Here is an 18853-nt window from a genome sequence, read left to right on the forward strand (position 1 = left end):
TAGGGTTATTTCATGTTAGGGTTAGGCATTAGGGTTAGCAGTGTGGTTAAGGTTAGGGTTATTTAATGTTAGGGTTAGGCATTAGGGTTAGCAGTGTGGTTAAGGTTAGGGTTATTTAATGTTAGGGTTAGGCATTAGGGTTAGCAGTGTGGTTAAGGTTAGGGTTATTTCATGTTAGGGTTAGGCATTAGGGTTAGCAGTGTGGTTAAGGTTAGGGTTATTTCATGTTAGGGTTAGGCATTAGGGTTAGCAGTGTGGTTAAGGTTAGGGTTATTTCATGTTAGGGTTAGGCATTAGGGTTAGCAGTGTGGTTAAGGTTAGGGTTATTTCATGTTAGGGTTAGGCATTAGGGTTAGCAGTGTGGTTAAGGTTAGGGTTATGTAATGTTAGGGTTAGGCATTAGGGTTAGCAGTGTGGTTAAGGTTAGGGTTATTTCATGTTAGGGTTAGGCATTAGGGTTTGCAGTGTGGTTAAGGTTAGGGTTATTTAATGTTAGGGTTAGTCATTAGGGTTAGCAGTGTGGTTAAGGTTAGGTTATTTAATGTTAGGGTTAGGCATTAGGGTTAGCAGTGTGGTTAAGGTTAGGGTTATTTCATGTTAGGGTTAGGCATTAGGGTTAGCAGTGTGGTTAAGGTTAGGGTTATTTAATGTTAGGGTTAGGCATTAGGGTTAGCAGTGTGGTTAAGGTTAGGGTTATGTAATGTTAGGGTTAGGCATTAGGGTTACCAGTGTGGTTAAGGTTAGGGTTATTTCATGTTAGGGTTAGGCATTAGGGTTACCAGTGTGGTTAAGGTTAGGGTTATTTAATGTTAGGGTTAGGCATTAGGGTTAGCAGTGTGGTTAAGGTTAGGGTTATTTCATGTTAGGGTTAGGCATTAGGGTTAGCAGTGTGGTTAAGGTTAGGGTTATTTAATGTTAGGGTTAGGCATTAGGGTTAGCAGTGTGGTTAAGGTTAGGGTTATTTCATGTTAGGGTTAGGCATTAGGGTTAGCAGTGTGGTTAAGGTTAGGGTTATTTCATGTTAGGGTTAGGCATTAGGGTTAGCAGTGTGGTTAAGGTTAGGGTTATTTCATGTTAGGGTTAGGCATTAGGGTTAGCAGTGTGGTTAAGGTTAGGGTTATTTAATGTTAGGGTTAGGCATTAGGGTTAGCAGTGTGGTTAAGGTTAGGGATATTTAATGTTAGGGTTAGGCATTAGGGTTAGCAGTGTGGTTAAGGTAAGGGTTATTTAATGTTAGGGTTAGGCATTAGGGTTAGCAGTGTGGTTAAGGTTAGGGATATTTAATGTTAGGGTTAGGCATTAGGGTTAGCAGTGTGGTTAAGGTTAGGGTTATTTCATGTTAGGGTTAGGCATTAGGTTTAGCAGTGTGGTTAAGGTTAGGGTTATTTCATGTTAGGGTTAGGCATTAGGGTTAGCAGTGTGGTTAAGGTTAGGGTTATTTAATGTTAGGGTTAGGCATTAGGGTTAGCAGTGTGGTTAAGGTTAGGGTTATTTAATGTTAGGGTTTGGCATTAGGGTTAGCAGTGTGGTTAAGGTTAGGGTTATTTAATGTTAGGGTTAGGCATTAGGGTTAGCAGTGTGGTTAAGGTTAGGGTTATTTCATGTTAGGGTTAGGCATTAGGGTTAGCAGTGTGGTTAAGGTTAGGGTTATTTAATGTTAGGGTTAGGCATTAGGGTTAGCAGTGTGGTTAAGGTTAGGGTTATTTAATGTTAGGGTTAGGCATTAGGGTTAGCAGTGTGGTTAAGGTTAGGGTTATTTAATGTTAGGGTTAGGCATTAGGGTTAGCAGCGTGGTTAAGGTTAGGGATATTTCATGTTAGGGTTAGGCATTAGGGTTAGCAGTGTGGTTAAGGTTAGGGTTATTTAATGTTAGGGTTAGGCATTAGGGTTAGCAGTGTGGTTAAGGTTAGGGTTATTTCATGTTAGGATTAGGCATTAGGGTTAGCAGTGTGGTTAAGGTTAGGGTTATTTCATGTTAGGGTTAGGCATTAGGGTTAGCAGTGTGGTTAAGGTTAGGGTTAGGCATTAGGGTTAGCAGTGTTGTTAAGGTTAGGGTTATTTAATGTTAGGGTTAGGCATTAGGGTTAGCAGTGTGGTTAAGGTTAGGGTTATTTCATGTTAGGGTTAGGCATTAGGGTTAGCAGTGTGGTTAAGGTTAGGGTTATTTCATGTTAGGGTTAGGCATTAGGGTTAGCAGTGTGGTTAAGGTTAGGGTTATTTCATGTTAGGGTTAGGCATTAGGGTTAGCAGTGTGGTTAAGGTTAGGGTTATTTAATGTTAGGGTTAGGCATTAGGGTTAGTAGCGTGGTTAAGGTTAGGGTTATTTAATGTTAGGGTTAGGCATTAGGGTTAGCAGTGTGGTTAAGGTTAGGGTTATTTCATGTTAGGGTTAGGCATTAGGGTTAGCAGTGTGGTTAAGGTTAGGGTTATTTAATGTTAGGGTTAGGCATTAGGGTTAGCAGTGTGGTTAAGGTTAGGGTTATTTCATGTTAGGGTTAGGCATTAGGGTTAGCAGTGTGGTTAAGGTTAGGGTTATTTCATGTTAGGGTTAGGCATTAGGGTTAGCAGTGTGGTTAAGGTTAGGGTTATTTCATGTTAGGGTTAGGCATTAGGGTTAGCAGTGTGGTTAAGGTTAGGGTTATTTCATGTTAGGGTTAGGCATTAGGGTTAGCAGTGTGGTTAAGGTTAGGGTTATGTAATGTTAGGGTTAGGCATTAGGGTTAGCAGTGTGGTTAAGGTTAGGGTTATTTCATGTTAGGGTTAGGCATTAGGGTTTGCAGTGTGGTTAAGGTTAGGGTTATTTAATGTTAGGGTTAGTCATTAGGGTTAGCAGTGTGGTTAAGGTTATCGTTATTTAATGTTAGGGTTAGGCATTAGGGTTAGCAGTGTGGTTAAGGTTAGGGTTATTTCATGTTAGGGTTAGGCATTAGGGTTAGCAGTGTGGTTAAGGTTAGGGTTATTTAATGTTAGGGTTAGGCATTAGGGTTAGCAGTGTGGTTAAGGTTAGGGTTATGTAATGTTAGGGTTAGGCATTAGGGTTACCAGTGTGGTTAAGGTTAGGGTTATTTCATGTTAGGGTTAGGCATTAGGGTTACCAGTGTGGTTAAGGTTAGGGTTATTTAATGTTAGGGTTAGGCATTAGGGTTAGCAGTGTGGTTAAGGTTAGGGTTATTTCATGTTAGGGTTAGGCATTAGGGTTAGCAGTGTGGTTAAGGTTAGGGTTATTTAATGTTAGGGTTAGGCATTAGGGTTAGCAGTGTGGTTAAGGTTAGGGTTATTTAATGTTAGGGTTAGGCATTAGGGTTAGCAGTGTGGTTAAGGTTAGGGTTATTTCATGTTAGGGTTAGGCATTAGGGTTAGCAGTGTGGTTAAGGTTAGGGTTATTTCATGTTAGGGTTAGGCATTAGGGTTAGCAGTGTGGTTAAGGTTAGGGTTATTTCATGTTAGGGTTAGGCATTAGGGTTAGCAGTGTGGTTAAGGTTAGGGTTATTTCATGTTAGGGTTAGGCATTAGGGTTAGCAGTGTGGTTAAGGTTAGGGTTATGTAATGTTAGGGTTAGGCATTAGGGTTAGCAGTGTGGTTAAGGTTAGGGTTATGTAATGTTAGGGTTAGGCATTAGGGTTAGCAGTGTGGTTAAGGTTAGGGTTATTTCATGTTAGGGTTAGGCATTAGGGTTTGCAGTGTGGTTAAGGTTAGGGTTATTTAATGTTAGGGTTAGTCATTAGGGTTAGCAGTGTGGTTAAGGTTAGGGTTATTTAATGTTAGGGTTAGGCATTAGGGTTAGCAGTGTGGTTAAGGTTAGGGTTATTTCATGTTAGGGTTAGGCATTAGGGTTAGCAGTGTGGTTAAGGTTAGGGTTATTTAATGTTAGGGTTAGGCATTAGGGTTAGCAGTGTGGTTAAGGTTAGGGTTATGTAATGTTAGGGTTAGGCATTAGGGTTACCAGTGTGGTTAAGGTTAGGGTTATTTCATGTTAGGGTTAGGCATTAGGGTTACCAGTGTGGTTAAGGTTAGGGTTATTTAATGTTAGGGTTAGGCATTAGGGTTAGCAGTGTGGTTAAGGTTAGGGTTATTTCATGTTAGGGTTAGGCATTAGGGTTAGCAGTGTGGTTAAGGTTAGGGTTATTTAATGTTAGGGTTAGGCATTAGGGTTAGCAGTGTGGTTAAGGTTAGGGTTATTTAATGTTAGGGTTAGGCATTAGGGTTAGCAGTGTGGTTAAGGTTAGGGTTATTTCATGTTAGGGTTAGGCTTTAGGGTTAGCAGTGTGGTTAAGGTTAGGGTTATTTCATGTTAGGGTTAGGCATTAGGGTTAGCAGTGTGGTTAAGGTTAGGGTTATTTCATGTTAGGGTTAGGCATTAGGGTTAGCAGTGTGGTTAAGGTTAGGGATATTTAATGTTAGGGTTAGGCATTAGGGTTAGCAGTGTGGTTAAGGTTAGGGTTAGGCATTAGGGTTTGCAGTGTGGTTAAGGTTAGGGTTATTTCATGTTAGGGTTAGGCATTAGGGTTAGCAGTGTAAAGTAACTGAAAGTAATCCGATTACGTTACTGAGTGTCAGTAATCCAAAAGTTAGTTACTGATGAGAATTCTGGACTGTAGATTTAGAAAGTAACTTACCCAGGCCTCTCAAGTAGTGTAGCGGTCTAAGGCACTGTGTCGCAGTGCTTGAGGCGTCACTACAGACCCGGGTACGATCCCAGGCGGTGTCACAGCCTGCCGTGACTGTGAGACCCATGAGGCAGAGCAAAAAAAAGGATCAGGATCTCGTCACGGTATCTTTGGCATTTAAATTGCCATCAGTAAAATGCATTTGTGTCCGTAGCTTATGCCTGCCCATACCATAACCCCACCATGGAGCATTCTGTTGACATCAGCAAACCGCTCACCCACACGACGCCATACACGTGCTCTGCGATTGTGAGGCTGGTTGGACGTATGGCCAAATTCTCTAAAACAACGTTGGAGGCGGCTTATGGTAGAGAAATTAACATTCAATTCTCTGGCAACAACTCTGGTGGACATTCCTGCAGTCAGCACGCCAATTACATGCTTCTTCAAAACTCTAGTCATCTGTGGCATTGCATTGTGTGATAAAACTGCATATTTTAAAGTGGCATTTTATTGTGCCTAGCACAAGGTGCACCTGTGTAATGATCATGCTGTTTAATCAGCTTCTTGATATGCCACAGCTGTGAAGTGGATGGATTATTATGGCAAAGGAGGAGAAATGCTCACTAACAGGGATGTGAACAACATTTGAGAGAAATAAGCTTTTTGTGAGTATGGAACATTTCTGGGATCTTTTATTTCAGCTCATGAAACATGGGACCAACACTTTACGTTGTTGCGTTTATATTTTTGTTCAGTATAGTTTATTTATATAGCACATTTCAGACATGAAATGCAATGCAATTCACAGGAAAAAATGAATAAAAGCTATGAAAATAAAAACGGAAATATTTACTAGACAACAAACAGTGGATAAAAAATTAAAGAATATCAATAAAAGCTGAAAGACTAAAGAGCATCTAAGGAAATAACATTGATTAAAACAGTAAGAATATGATGTAATATCCAGCCCAAAATATAAGCTGGTTTTAGTACACTGTTTATAAACAATATAATTGTGCAAAAAAAATAATCAGTTAGTCACATAAATTATTATGATTACTAAATGTTACATGAAATGGAAATATTATGAAATATCAAAACCGAATGTACACCCCTTTGTTCACATGTATTGGCAATAATTCATTTCCAATAGGGAGGCATGGAATAATAAAAAATGTATATTTTGTCAGGCTGGATGTTTGAAATATGAGTAGGTGATTTGAGTCATGCTTCTTCAGTAGTGGAATAAAGACAATTAGCTCTTGAATATTGTAAAGAAATACTGGAGTGATGTAAGATTGTTAATAAAACAGTTCATAGACGCATGTGTTATCCTGCGTCAATGTTTATAGGCTGCAAGTAAGTTGAAATGAAGTTGTTTTCAAGTCGTTGAAACAACGACCTAAAAAATACATATTTTTAACTTTAACTTTCAACCAAAACCAAACGTAGATTGGACCTCGAGCATAGTCTTCTTTTCAACATCTTTTCAACTATATTTTGCAAGGTGGGATACTGCCCAATGTCAAAACACAGTTTCAACATGTCCAAATCAATAACCAATATGTAGAAACAGTTTGTAATAAATGGAAAACCTAAACATAAAATGTACTATCTACACAATCATGTTCCACAATAATAATCATATTGCTTGATTTTTTTTTTACGAGCACCTTATTAACTGCACAAGCACCAAAAGCACTGTTGTTTTGACAAGTGGCAATAAATCACTAATATCGAATTAGGGGGAAAATCAGGTTGTACGTGCTGTTGAAACTAACACAACTAACACAACAAAAAAATACCCATGGAAACGGGCGATATATTTTACTTCACTGGTTAGAGGACAACCTGCAGAAGACAGTCAGCTACATTTTGGAGGGATGCATTTAAATTGAGCGGTCCCCAAAACGGAGAGAAACGCAACACTTATTTGTCATCACTCATATCGATATCATGTTGAAATCAATTGCAGGAGAGGGGGGAGATGAGGTTGCACGTCCTGTTAAAACTAACAGCTACAAAACCACACGGAATCTGGGAATAATGTGTACATCACTGGTCAGAGGACAATTTGTAGAAAACAGCTAGCTACATTTAGAAGTGTTGCATTTTGATTCAAGTGGGTGGCCAACGTGGTAAGTGTAACACAACTCATTTCAGAGCCTGGATTTTCCCCCTGATGAGGCTAATATCCATATCACGCTGAAATCAATAGAACAGGGGGAAAACGGTTGGGGCGGCGCACAATTGGCCCAGCGTCGTCCAGGTTAGGGGAGGGAATGGCCAACAGGGATGTAGCTCAGTTGGTAGAGCATGGCGTTTGCAACGCCAGGGTTGTGGGTTCGATTCCCACGGGGCGCCAGTATGAAAAATTAAAAAATAAAGTATGCACTTACTAACTTGCTCTGGATAAGAGCGTCTGCTAAATGACTAAAAATGTAAAATGTAAATGGTTCTACATTGTGAAATTCATTAAAATACTCATACAACAATGTTAAAACATTGTGACATTATTTAATTGATATCATGAAACAACTCCTTCATGTATGTACTTTCTGATGTTTAATCAGAGTTCTTTTACCAGCGTATCTCTTGCCACATTGATCACAGCTATAATGTTTCTCTCCAGTGTGCGTTCTCAAATGTACCATCAGGATGCTTGATCCACTAAAACTCTTCCCACATTGATCACAGCTATAAGGTTTCTATCTAGTGTGTGTTCTCAAATGTACCATCAGGTTGCTTGATGCACTAAAACTCTTCCCACATTGATCACAGCTATAAGGTTTCTCTCCAGTGTGTGTTCTCAAATGTACCATCAGGTTGCTTGAATCACTAAAACTCGTCCCACATTGATCACAGCTATAAGGTTTCTCTCCAGTGTGCGTTCTCAAATGTATCATCAGGTTGCTTGAATCACTAAAACTCTTCCCACATTGATCACAGCTATAAGGCTTCTCTCCAGTGTGCGTTCTCAAATGTGCCATCAGGTTGCTTGAATCACTAAAACTCTTCCCACATTGATCACAGCTATAAGGTTTCTCTCTAGTGTGTGTTCTCAAATGTACCATCAGGTTGCTTGATCGACTAAAACTCTTCCCACATTGATCACAGCTATAAGGTTTCTCTCTAGTGTGTGTTCTCTGATGTACTATCAGGCAGCTTGATTGAGTAAAACTCTTCCCGCATTGATCACAGCTATAAGGTTTCTCTCCTGTGTGTGTTCTCTGATGTACTATCAGGCAGCTTGATGTAGTAAAACTCTTCCCGCATTGATTACAGCTATAAGGTTTCTCTCCTGTATGGATTCTCATATGTCTTTTAAGGTCTGCTGAATAGTTGAATATCTTCCCACAGTCAGAGCAGCAGTGAGATTTCTTCCCTGTGGGTTTCCGCTGGTGTTTCTTGAGGTGTTCTGATCTGGAGGGACTCTTCTCTGCCTCCTCAGCTTCATGATGTTGTTGAGGCTCCCCAGAGGATCCACGATAGTCACGTCTCTCTTCTGTGTGAACGACAAAGTCAGACAGATGGTTAAAGGCCCACAACAGCAGAAATACTGTTTATTTGAGGTAAAAGGTGATGCCCAGAGCGTACCCATGAAGCTGTACAACAATTGACATCTGTTAAATTATTTGACAATTGTCTTAAGACAGTCAAGTGAGCAATAATAGTAATATCTTGTCTTGTTTTCACATTAGTAGTAACATCGATGATTGTAGGCTAGAAATATTAATACCCACAAAACATATGAACAAAATCATCCACTGTGAAAGTTGATACTTGCAGGCCCTTCATATGTAGGCTATGAGCAGCACTTCGTTAAATTGATCAAATCAGTTATTGTTTTCCTTGATCAAACCGTGAGCAACACCTGTCAAACTCATTTCTCTCAAAACACAGGGATGTCGATTCCCACGGGACTAGTAATACCAGAGGACCATGGAGTTCGCCAAAAAACAGTAGGTTATTCTGGCTTGAATTGTTACTCTCCTGCCATGTAAAAATGACTGCCATGGCAGATTCAGACGCGACTAAAATTGCAGATGTGGTGTTTTGTGCTTGTGCATATAATTACATTCAGAACCGCGGACAGCGACAGTATCCAAAGCGGGAGAAAGTACATTTGTTATAAAATAATATTAGATGTATTAGTGTTGCATCATTATTTTGTACATAATATAACCATATACAATTTATGTATCACATGTCTTAGAGCGATGGACTGTGCCATCTCCGTGGCCTCCACAAAGTCTTGTGCACCAGCTGTTCCGGACGACTGTATGATCACTCTCTCCTTAGCCGATGTGAGTAAGACCTTTAACCCCTGTAAATCTAAGCCGTTGGGGGAGGGGGGCTAAACTGACATATGGAATTGTTTTAAGATGGCCGTACTATGGATTACTTCAATTACTTAGATTGAAGCAAATTTGCGTCAATTGACTCCAAGGGGTTAAACAGGTTAATCTTCACAGACAGATTAAGAGGCATTAATATGGAGTTGGTCCCCCCTTTGCTGCTATAACAGCCTCCACTCTTCTAGGAAGGCTTTCCACTAGATGTTGGAACATTGCTGCGGGGACTTGCTTCCATTCAGCCACAAGAGCTTTAGTGAGGTCGGGCACTGACGTTGGGCGATTAGGCCTGGCTCGCAGTCGGCCTTCCAATTCATCCCAAAGGTGTTCTATGGGGTTGAGGTCAGGGCTCTGTGCAGGCAAGTCAAGTTCTTCCACACCGATCTCGACAAACCATTTCTGTTTGGACTTCGCTTTACGCACAGGGGCATTGTCATGCTGAAACAGGAAAGGGCCTTCCCCAAACTGTTGCCACAAAGTTGGAAGCACAGAATCGTCTAGAATGTCACTGTATGCTGTAGCGTTAAGATTTCCCTTCACTGGAACTAAGGGGACCGAACCATGAATAACAGCCCCAGGCCATTATTCCTCCTCCACCAAACATTACAGTTGGCACTATGCATTGGGGCAAGTAGTGTTCTCCGGGCGTCCACTAAACCCAGATTCGTCCGTCGGAATGATCACTCCAGAGAACGCCTTTCTACTGCTCCAGAGTCCAATGGCAGGGAGCTTTACACCACTCCAGCCGACACTTGGCATTGCGCATGGTGATCTGGGCCTTGTGTGCGGCTGCTCGGCCATGGAAACCCATTTCATGAAGCTCCCGACTAACAGTTATTCTGCTGACGTTGCTTCCAGAGGCAGTTTGGAATGCGCTTCAGCACTCGGCGGGCCCGTTCTGTGAGCTTGTGTGGCCTACTACTTCGCGGTTCAGCCGTTGTTGCTCCTAGCATCTCTGTCGACAAAACAGCCTATCGACCAAACAATCGACCAGTCGACTAGGGTCAGCCCTAATAAAAATGAAAATACAATTGCAGAATATTATACAATGACTTATCAACAGCTCCAACAATTTGACCCCCACAGGAAAGCCTCACTGGCAGATATAGAAAGACCCATAAACTGTATAGCTATTGATTCTTTAAGAATATAACTTTTAAATGCCTCAAATGTTTCAACTGTCTTACCCCATCAGAAACCAAAACATGAGCTCATATAAGGCCACTGTTTGTAAACAAACACTGTATAGCCTCAATCTGGTTAAAACTGTGATTTTGACCTCATGGACGGCCAGTCCTTGTATTCATAGTGTAGTGAATTCCAGGGGTAGCCCTGAGCTGGACTCAAACCTGGGTCCAGAGACTGTCAAGCCAACACCTTATAACTGTTATACCAAGATGTCTGAACTTCTTGATGAGGTCGCTAGGTTTTGGGTTAAGGTTGCTACAATAGCTTTCTCTATGAATTTGAGAGTGGTTACATTTCTCCAGCCCCCATCCCTCCGCTGTTTACCAAACCAAGTCTAAGGGCAGCCATTTTGTTGCTGTTTAAATCCTAGGTTGTCCCTTTAAAAAAGCCACACATCAATCAAACAATCTGCAGTTCAAACAATAACAAAGCTGTAATTCTTCAAGAATCATTGGCTATATATAAATAATTTAAAAGACCAAATATGGATGTAGCAACTGCAGATTTCCCCTTTAACACCACGCATCAGTTCAACAACTGCAGAGTTTGTGCCTCTGTTTTTAAGACAGTACTTACTAGTGTTAATCAGGGCTCGGTTTCTCAAAACCATCTTACTGCTAAGTTCATCATTAGAATCATTGGATGCCTTAAGATGCCTTTGGGAAACCGGAACCAATATCCAGTTTCCTCCTCTTCTTCCTCCTCCTTTTTCGATGTGACAGTCATCTCCTCCTCCTCCTCTTTCACTCCAAACACGGGAGCCTCCTCTTCTTTCACTGTAACATCCTCCTCCTCTTCCACTCTGAACACGTCTTCCTCTTCTTTCACTGTAACATTATCGTATCTGGAGATTATGCCTTTGTTAAATGTTTTGGAGGAACAGAGAATGTTGTTTTATGATCTTAGTTCAAATGTAGCGTTGAGAGGGTGATGCCCCAGGGGAGACTGGTGATTGGCCAGAAGAGGGGAGTCACTCCTCTTTTCTCATTGTTTATAAATAGGGGGTAAACGTTGAGACGGCAGAACGACCATATCAATCTGGGGAGTCGTTCTCCAGGCAACGCGTGTCTGTGATTTATGCTGTAACCTCGTGGTATGAATAAAAACTTCTGACACGATGCAGCATAACGGACTTTTTGTTCATCAGCAATAATTGCCACCATTCATCATATACGACATAATGGCGCCCAACGTGGGGCTGGTTTTGCGTCTCCTCTTTGTTTCAGTCAACCGCCGGCCTAACCTGCTCTGAAGCATGGCCAAAAAAGGGTGAGTGTGTTCTTACCGCTTCGGAGTTGGTTAGATTGGATATGACTTGTGTACACTGAGGAGATGTTTCATATGACCTGGCCTCAAGTGGTGTTGTTGCTGGTCGACTGGAGTCTGCTAAAATTTATTCCATCGGAAACGACAGTTAATTGGAATGTAGAGCATTAAACGGTAGGATTTAAGTATTGAAAGTGTATAATTCATTGGTAACGAGGACAATGGATTGATAGAGAATAAAGGCTGGAAGATATCTGCATTTTTAGGGCACCGGGGGATCTGGAAAAGACCTCTTAATCGAGGCGATTCATTAGGGATGGGCCACAAATCCTGGGCTTAGTTAGACTGAATCAGGTTGATTCCTTAAGCGGGAATTATGAAGTGAATTGGTGTATTTATGTTATACTTCTCCTCTGGCCGACGGGAAATTGGTTGGGGTTAACCGCTTGATATGAGATTCATCTTTCAAGGCAGCATAAAGTTAGATGGAGATATTATTGATAATCATGGACAATGATTGGGCCGCGGTGCGGGGTGTTCATTTGTATAGCTAGTAGGCTGCAGTTAGCTGGAGGTTGGTGTTAATGCTGGATTGTTTCAGGCCACGTGGTGCCTCGTGGCTAAGGCTTGATTGTATGGTTAAGGCTAAATGCTAATTGTGTTTTGTGCCACGGGGTACCTTAGGCTAAGCTAATGCTAACTGCTAAGGCTAATTGTGTTGCGTGCTACATGCTAACGGATATCCTTAGAGATTCCATTGCGATGGATTAAAGTCTCTTAAATTTGTCTCTGTCTGTAAGTCAGGTTGTATGTTTTGTGAGCGCTGTTAAATGTTGTTTGACTATAAGGGGGAAATGGGAAGTTACAGCTGGCTGTTATTCTTTCTGTTTGGGGAGAGAGAGTAGAAAATCTTCCTTCCACGGTGAGAAGGGATTTTTGAATGGTTGTGCGCATGCGTTTAATTTTGCGATACTACCCTACAGAAAGGGGAGGTTATGACACGAGATTAGGACACGTGTTGATTTTACGGGGCTAAAAACTACGAAATGAGGTTGGCTAAGCCTACAACACAAAATGGTGGCTTAAGGTCATAGGTCCCATTTGGCGTTACCCTGCAAGGGAAAATAGACAGAGGAGAAATTTTAACACGAATCTTATAAGTTTAAACGGCGGTGGATTAAGATGAAACTTGTTTTGGGACCTATTAAATTTATAAATTAAATATATGTTGACGAAGTATAATGCATTAAATATATGATAATGGATTATAATAGATTGAATTAAATAATTAAATAACGGATTAAAATAATGGTTTTGAGCGATCTATTCGTCCTGAGTTAAAGTCTTAGAGCGAATGTAAAACGGACGAATATTGAATGTGGATAACTTATTTAATTGCATAAACTGCTGAAATCTTGTGTGTTTCTATGTTTTTTGAAATATGAGAGGAACATGGAACGGCGAGATGAGAGAGAGAGGAGGGGTGACGTCACATGACGTGACATCACATGATGCAGGAGAGGATCGGATCAGGCTAGTACACCAAATCATCCTAACAAGATATGTGATGTTATGACAATTTTACATGGGCTTGGCAAATACTATTTCATTAAAAATTGCATTTTGGTGGCTCTGTGTATCACTGAGGTTTGATTACGGATGTGTTGGGAATCAAGGATGGATGGAGGATTGTTCTGTAAATTTAAGATAATTAGAGCTAATAGAGCAAGGGGTTATGGGAATTGGAGTATTGAAGGGTTGTAAGGTTAGAAGGTTTTGTTTATGGGTATTTTAGTCTGAAGATTACTAACTTGCATTTACTTGCATTTGATGGGTTGTGGTAATATACTCAACACTAATTGATAAATTGGTGATATAGGAATAAAAAATTGGTTTTAAATTATTCATAATTTTTAATTGAGTTTTTTTAATTGGTTTTTATTTTTAATTGAAGGGTTTTTGAATAAGGCATTTAATTGAATTTTTTTTAAATATTCATAGTTTATTTAATTGAATTTTTTGGGAGGAGAAAGGAAAAAAAAAAAATTATTTTATTTTTTATTTTTTTGAAGGTTGTTAGGGTTATATTAATAATTTAAGGGGGGAAGCCTAAATAAGTTATATAGTCTAAAATAACATAGGTCACAATAAAGGAATATAAAAGGCTTGATATAGGGGAAAATGGATTAAAATAGTCATTTTTTAATCAAAGTAGGGTTAGAGAGTAGTGTTAGAAAGACTAATGGCAGATGTTAGTACACCTTTCTCACATACGGATTCAGCAGAAAGACACCCACCTTACGAGAAGGAAGCTTTCAGTGATCATCTAGCAGGGTGATTATGGCATCAGAGATGAAGACGAATACGAGCAGAAACGACGATGAAGATGAATTCAAAACTCCAGAAGGAAGAAAATGGGATGTCTGGGAACTTAAGGAGATGAGGAGGATGAAGATGAGTGATTGAGAGAGGTCATGGGTGGATATGACTCTGATCAGAAGGAAGTGGCAAGAGAGGAAAGAAGGATACTGGAGACTTGATCTCTGATGAAAGTTGAACGAAGAAGGAGACAAGAGATTCGAGTTCTGATGAAGAAAGTGATGAAGATTTGGAGATTAAAGGTGTTGTATGTTCAAGAGGATTTTATCCTACAATGACTAGCAAAGAAGAAATGGAGGTATAGACCGATGCTTATCATGCCTGGATAAAGCGAATAGTTTAGAAGAAGTAACACTGCTGAAGATACAGAAGAGGAGAAACTGCTGAGGAAAGGATCCCAAGAATTGAAGAAGAAGAACACATTGAGGCCACTAGTAAGAAGATGATGGAAGATGATATTTCGAGGACAGAACTTGGAACTAAGGTTGAAGAATACTGATATGTCAACGACGAGAAGGAACAGGACCAAGAAAACTGCTGAGAGAATCCCAAGAACAGGAGAAAACAACAGAGGAAGATGAAGGAGAAAGTGAAGATCACCTGTTCTAGAAGAGATGAAGGGGGGTGCATTGCTGAGAGCATCGATTAGAGAAGAAGAGGAAATAGCTAACAGTTGAAACAACTGACCATTAGAAGTGATAGTGAATAGGGGAAAAACTTATCTGGGTTCAGTCTAAAAAGGTTAAACATATCACTCTGTAAAATAAACTAATTAGGTTAGGATAGGGATTGGAAGTAGTAAAATAGTTTAATTACTCTTAGGGAATCAATTGAGCTCTGCTATAAAAGTCAAAGAGGAAGTAAAAGAGACATACTAATATTAGAAGATGCTGTTATGGCAGTGTTGGGAAGAGATGCATGGTGTAAATTGAAGTGTTCAATCAGAGGCACACTAGATGACTGACTGTCTGGTAGAATATTTTAAGAAGTAGGGTTTTTTGGGAATCATTTGCTTAAAAGATAATATCATAGGAAGGATGATAATGTATTAGATTACATGTTAGACAATCTGTCTGGGAAAATAAACTTAATAGAGTGACTGTTATTCTGGGTTACATCTTGACACCAAGAGATTTGAGGTTAGGCTAAAGGTGTTTAGTCGGTTTTGCCAAGTCTGTGTGTAATGAGTCAGAAGCAGGTGGGGAACTTTCCCAATCACATATTCTAAAATTTGGTGGTAAGAGATTTTGTCAATAAGTCAGGGGAAAAGGTTTTAAATGTTATGAGGGAAAAGATTAGATTAAAATAAGTTAGGAGTAGATTAGGGTTTGAAGAACTCTGAGACAGTAAGCTAAGTTTCAAAGTTAGTAGTAAGACAGAGAGAGAACAGTGAGGAAGGACATTTTAAAGTTTAGTGGGAAGATATGGTAGGAGTTTAGATCTGTTAGGAGCAGATGCATTGAGAAAGTATGTGTTGCTGAATGATAAGAGAAGATTGAGGGTGATTGAGTATCTATATTTACAGTTTCCAGCAGGGAGATCAAGTTCATTATAGGTGTATTTTGGGTAATCAAAAGTTTGAAAGTCAGGGATTTAGAGATAGGACTGAGATTTGGGGAAAAAGTGACACTAGTGGGGATAGATGGAAGTACAAGTAAAGAGTTCAAAGTCTTAGGGGAAAACTGGGGAAAATTAGGAGTAACTAAGGACATCAACACGTGAGTCTATTATAACAACAGTAAGAAGCAATTTAACTCTTTCAACATTGATAGTTATTAAAGTCATAAATATATCGCATTTGATTATAAGGGAACCAATACAGCACCAATTTTAGGGGGGAAAATACTTATTAGGGTTTAGGAGGGGGACGTTTCTCCCATATGGAGAGATAATTATGGAGAATAAGTATTGTTATCAGGATCAGGAGTAAAAGGAGGTATAGTTTGGAAGAGGTTAGGAGGGACTGTTCACTTATTTGGCGTAATGTTACAAAGAGAAAGGTTAGGGAGAATATGTGTACTTATCTAGTGCAAGCATTAAAATTTGTTTTGGTTAAGAATTATTGGTTAAAGGGCTATGTAAATTGTAAGGTGATGCTTATAATGGAAGATTTGAAGTCTGGAAGTTTCCACAGTCACAGAGGGAGTTAAAGATAAGTTTATTACAGTAGTCACTCCAACAGTGAATAATACACATGGGATATGGGGAACTTTTGCATTAGAAGTAATTAGGGTTGATACAGCAACTAAATCAACGACGGTAATGGTAACTTTGGAAGGGATTAATGATACGATGTAGGTAGTATGGCATCGACAACAACTGTTCTGAAATTAAAGGGGGTTAGCAAGAAGGACTCAGGGGTTTATGTTACGGATGGAGAGGGCTGTCAATGATAGTTAAAATAGGAGAGCAGATAGAAACAATATAGATTAATCTGAAATGGAGAATATAGATTCATCATGGAAGCTGCAGGATGGGGTCTTTTGATTTTCATGACAGAGGGGGGGGGTATCTGATCAGTACTGGTCGTTCCTCTGTTGTGGAAATTAGAGATAGATTAACTCATTCTGTAAGGTCAGTGAGGAATCTTGAGGGTTGATGTCTGTTGGGGATACCAGCCCAAGACGTGTTAGACGGTCGCGCGGCCTCTATCAGGTATGGGTTAGGGTTATGCTTTGGCATGACTGTGGTGTCGGCAACAGTCATTGACAGATAAAATAATGTAGTTGTCAGAACAGTAGGGTTTAAGTGTTCTTGGTTAAGTTAATTACCCTATGGGAATTGTTAGATGGAAAGTAAAGTCAGGTAACAGTGGAAACCTGAAGTATTCAGGTGAACCAGTGAGGATAAAAGTTGTTTTATAAAACATATGAGGTAAGGGGTATGTTTATGGGAATATCAGAGTGTGATGTTAAATGATAACTTTGGATAAGTATGACCTTAAGGGTAGTAATGACAAATAATAGGTTATTTTTATATATCAGGTAGTAAGAAGAGCAGGACTTTGATGGTTAAAAGATTAGCTTTTGACTGACAATGTGACTATGGGAATTTTAGAGATATTTGGTAGGTTTGTGATGATAGAGTATTTTCTTACCCTATGGGGGATAGGATGTTGTTACAGGTCAACGTTTAAGCTTCCATATGAGGTTTTTACCATTAAAAGAGGAGTGGTACCAACACAGAAATTTGAAACTAGAGTTCAAAATAGGATGGAAAGGGACATGTCATAGTCTTCAGGTCTATCATTGAAGGATGAATTATAGGGAGAAGGGGGGACTTCATTCATGGTATGGTGTAACATTTGGGAAGATAATATTGATAAATATTAGTTATACTGTGAGTCCAGATAGTTCAGATAATATCACTGGGGTTATAGATGCATTATAAGGGATGCATTTGAAAGGATTTGGTTACAAGATCAATTAGGCCAGTAGGGGCAGTGATGGGTCAGATTCTAGTTTCAGCTTTGATAACACTGTGATGTTTGTAATTTGTGACTGATCTTTGAAAAAGTTATGATATTGAGATAGGTTGGAGAGTGATTCCTGGAGACAACACACAGATGCCGGTGTTGACTGTTCCTGATCTGGATAAAGATGGACAAGTGGAACTGATGGATAAATATCATTTTGGATTATTTGATGATTTTTCAAAGTGTTTTTTCAATATTAGTGTGATGTTTAGTATGATTTATGAATCAAGGGGGGAATAGGTTAATGTGATTCATACATCATTTATGTATCATTTTTTTAAATTCATTTTTTAAATTCTTAGGTGAAATTGAGGTTTAATTTGAAAGTGGTTGTTTTGCAAAGGATACTGTTTGGTCGTTTATTTTCTTGTCATTCCAGAAGCATTTGGGAGAACATGTGGAGATTGGAATATTCAGACAAAGACAATATGAAGGGACAATATGACTGGAGGAGATGAAACAAGGAGGGTGTGGCTGATTCCATCATCAACAAGTCCATTGGAAGTCGAGACTACGGAGGAGATGAAGTGTAGTGGACTACATTCCAGTGTCTGCAATGAAATATAGACATGTGTAATACATAATTGTGTCATATTTTTAGGTATTAATTTTGGTAGAATGATGTTTGATGTTATTGACTACATGTAAGGATCTTAGATGTTTTTGTTTATTTCGGTGAATGTGTAGGGACAGAGAGGATAGGAAGGGAGAGTTTCATTGTCCGGTCCTATGGGTTGACCAGCCGTACAATGAATATTTATGGATAGGATTTTGTTTACATGTGTATTTAATTACATCATAGTTTCAAATGCATTTACATGGTTAATGAGGTTATCTGGAGTACCGACGGTGGTTGCCTGGGGCAGAGGGACCGTGAGAGAATTTTACTGTCTTGATTGATATGGATGGATGGCTGCTGGACAGTTTTTCGCTCTTACACTCCATAGAGATTTCTTCATATGTCATAGTAATGTATTCATACTTCATAAACGGTTGTTCATATGTCATAGTAATGTATTCATACTTCATAAACAGTTGTTCATATGTCATAGTAATGTATTCACACTTCATAAACAGGTATTTCATAGAAAGGTATTTACACTCAAGAGGAGAATGGGTTTGGTTTAATGTTAAAGATACTCAATGAGATAAATGGTTAATAGTCATAATCTGATTCTGTTTGGTTTCGAGACGTTTAGTTCGTCTCGAAAGGGGGGAATATCGTATCTGGAGATTATGCCTTTGTTAAATGTTTTGGAGGAACAGAGAATGTTGTTTTATGATCGTAGTTCAAATGTAGCGTTGAGAGGGTGATGCCCCAGGGGAGACTGGTGATTGGCCAGAAGAGGGGAGTCACTCCTCTTTTCTCATTGTTTATAAATAGGGGGTAAACGTTGAGACGGCAGAACGACCATATCAATCTGGGGAGTCGTTCTCCAGGCAACGCGTGTCTGTGATTTATGCTGTAACCTCGTGGTATGAATAAAAACTTCTGACACGATGCAGCATAACGGACTTTTTGTTCATCAGCAATAATTGCCACCATTCATCATATACGACAACATCCTCCTCCTCTTTCA

The sequence above is a fragment of the Coregonus clupeaformis genome, unplaced genomic scaffold, assembly GCF_020615455.1.
Source record: "Coregonus clupeaformis isolate EN_2021a unplaced genomic scaffold, ASM2061545v1 scaf0682, whole genome shotgun sequence".
NCBI classification, from domain to species: domain Eukaryota; kingdom Metazoa; phylum Chordata; class Actinopteri; order Salmoniformes; family Salmonidae; genus Coregonus; species Coregonus clupeaformis.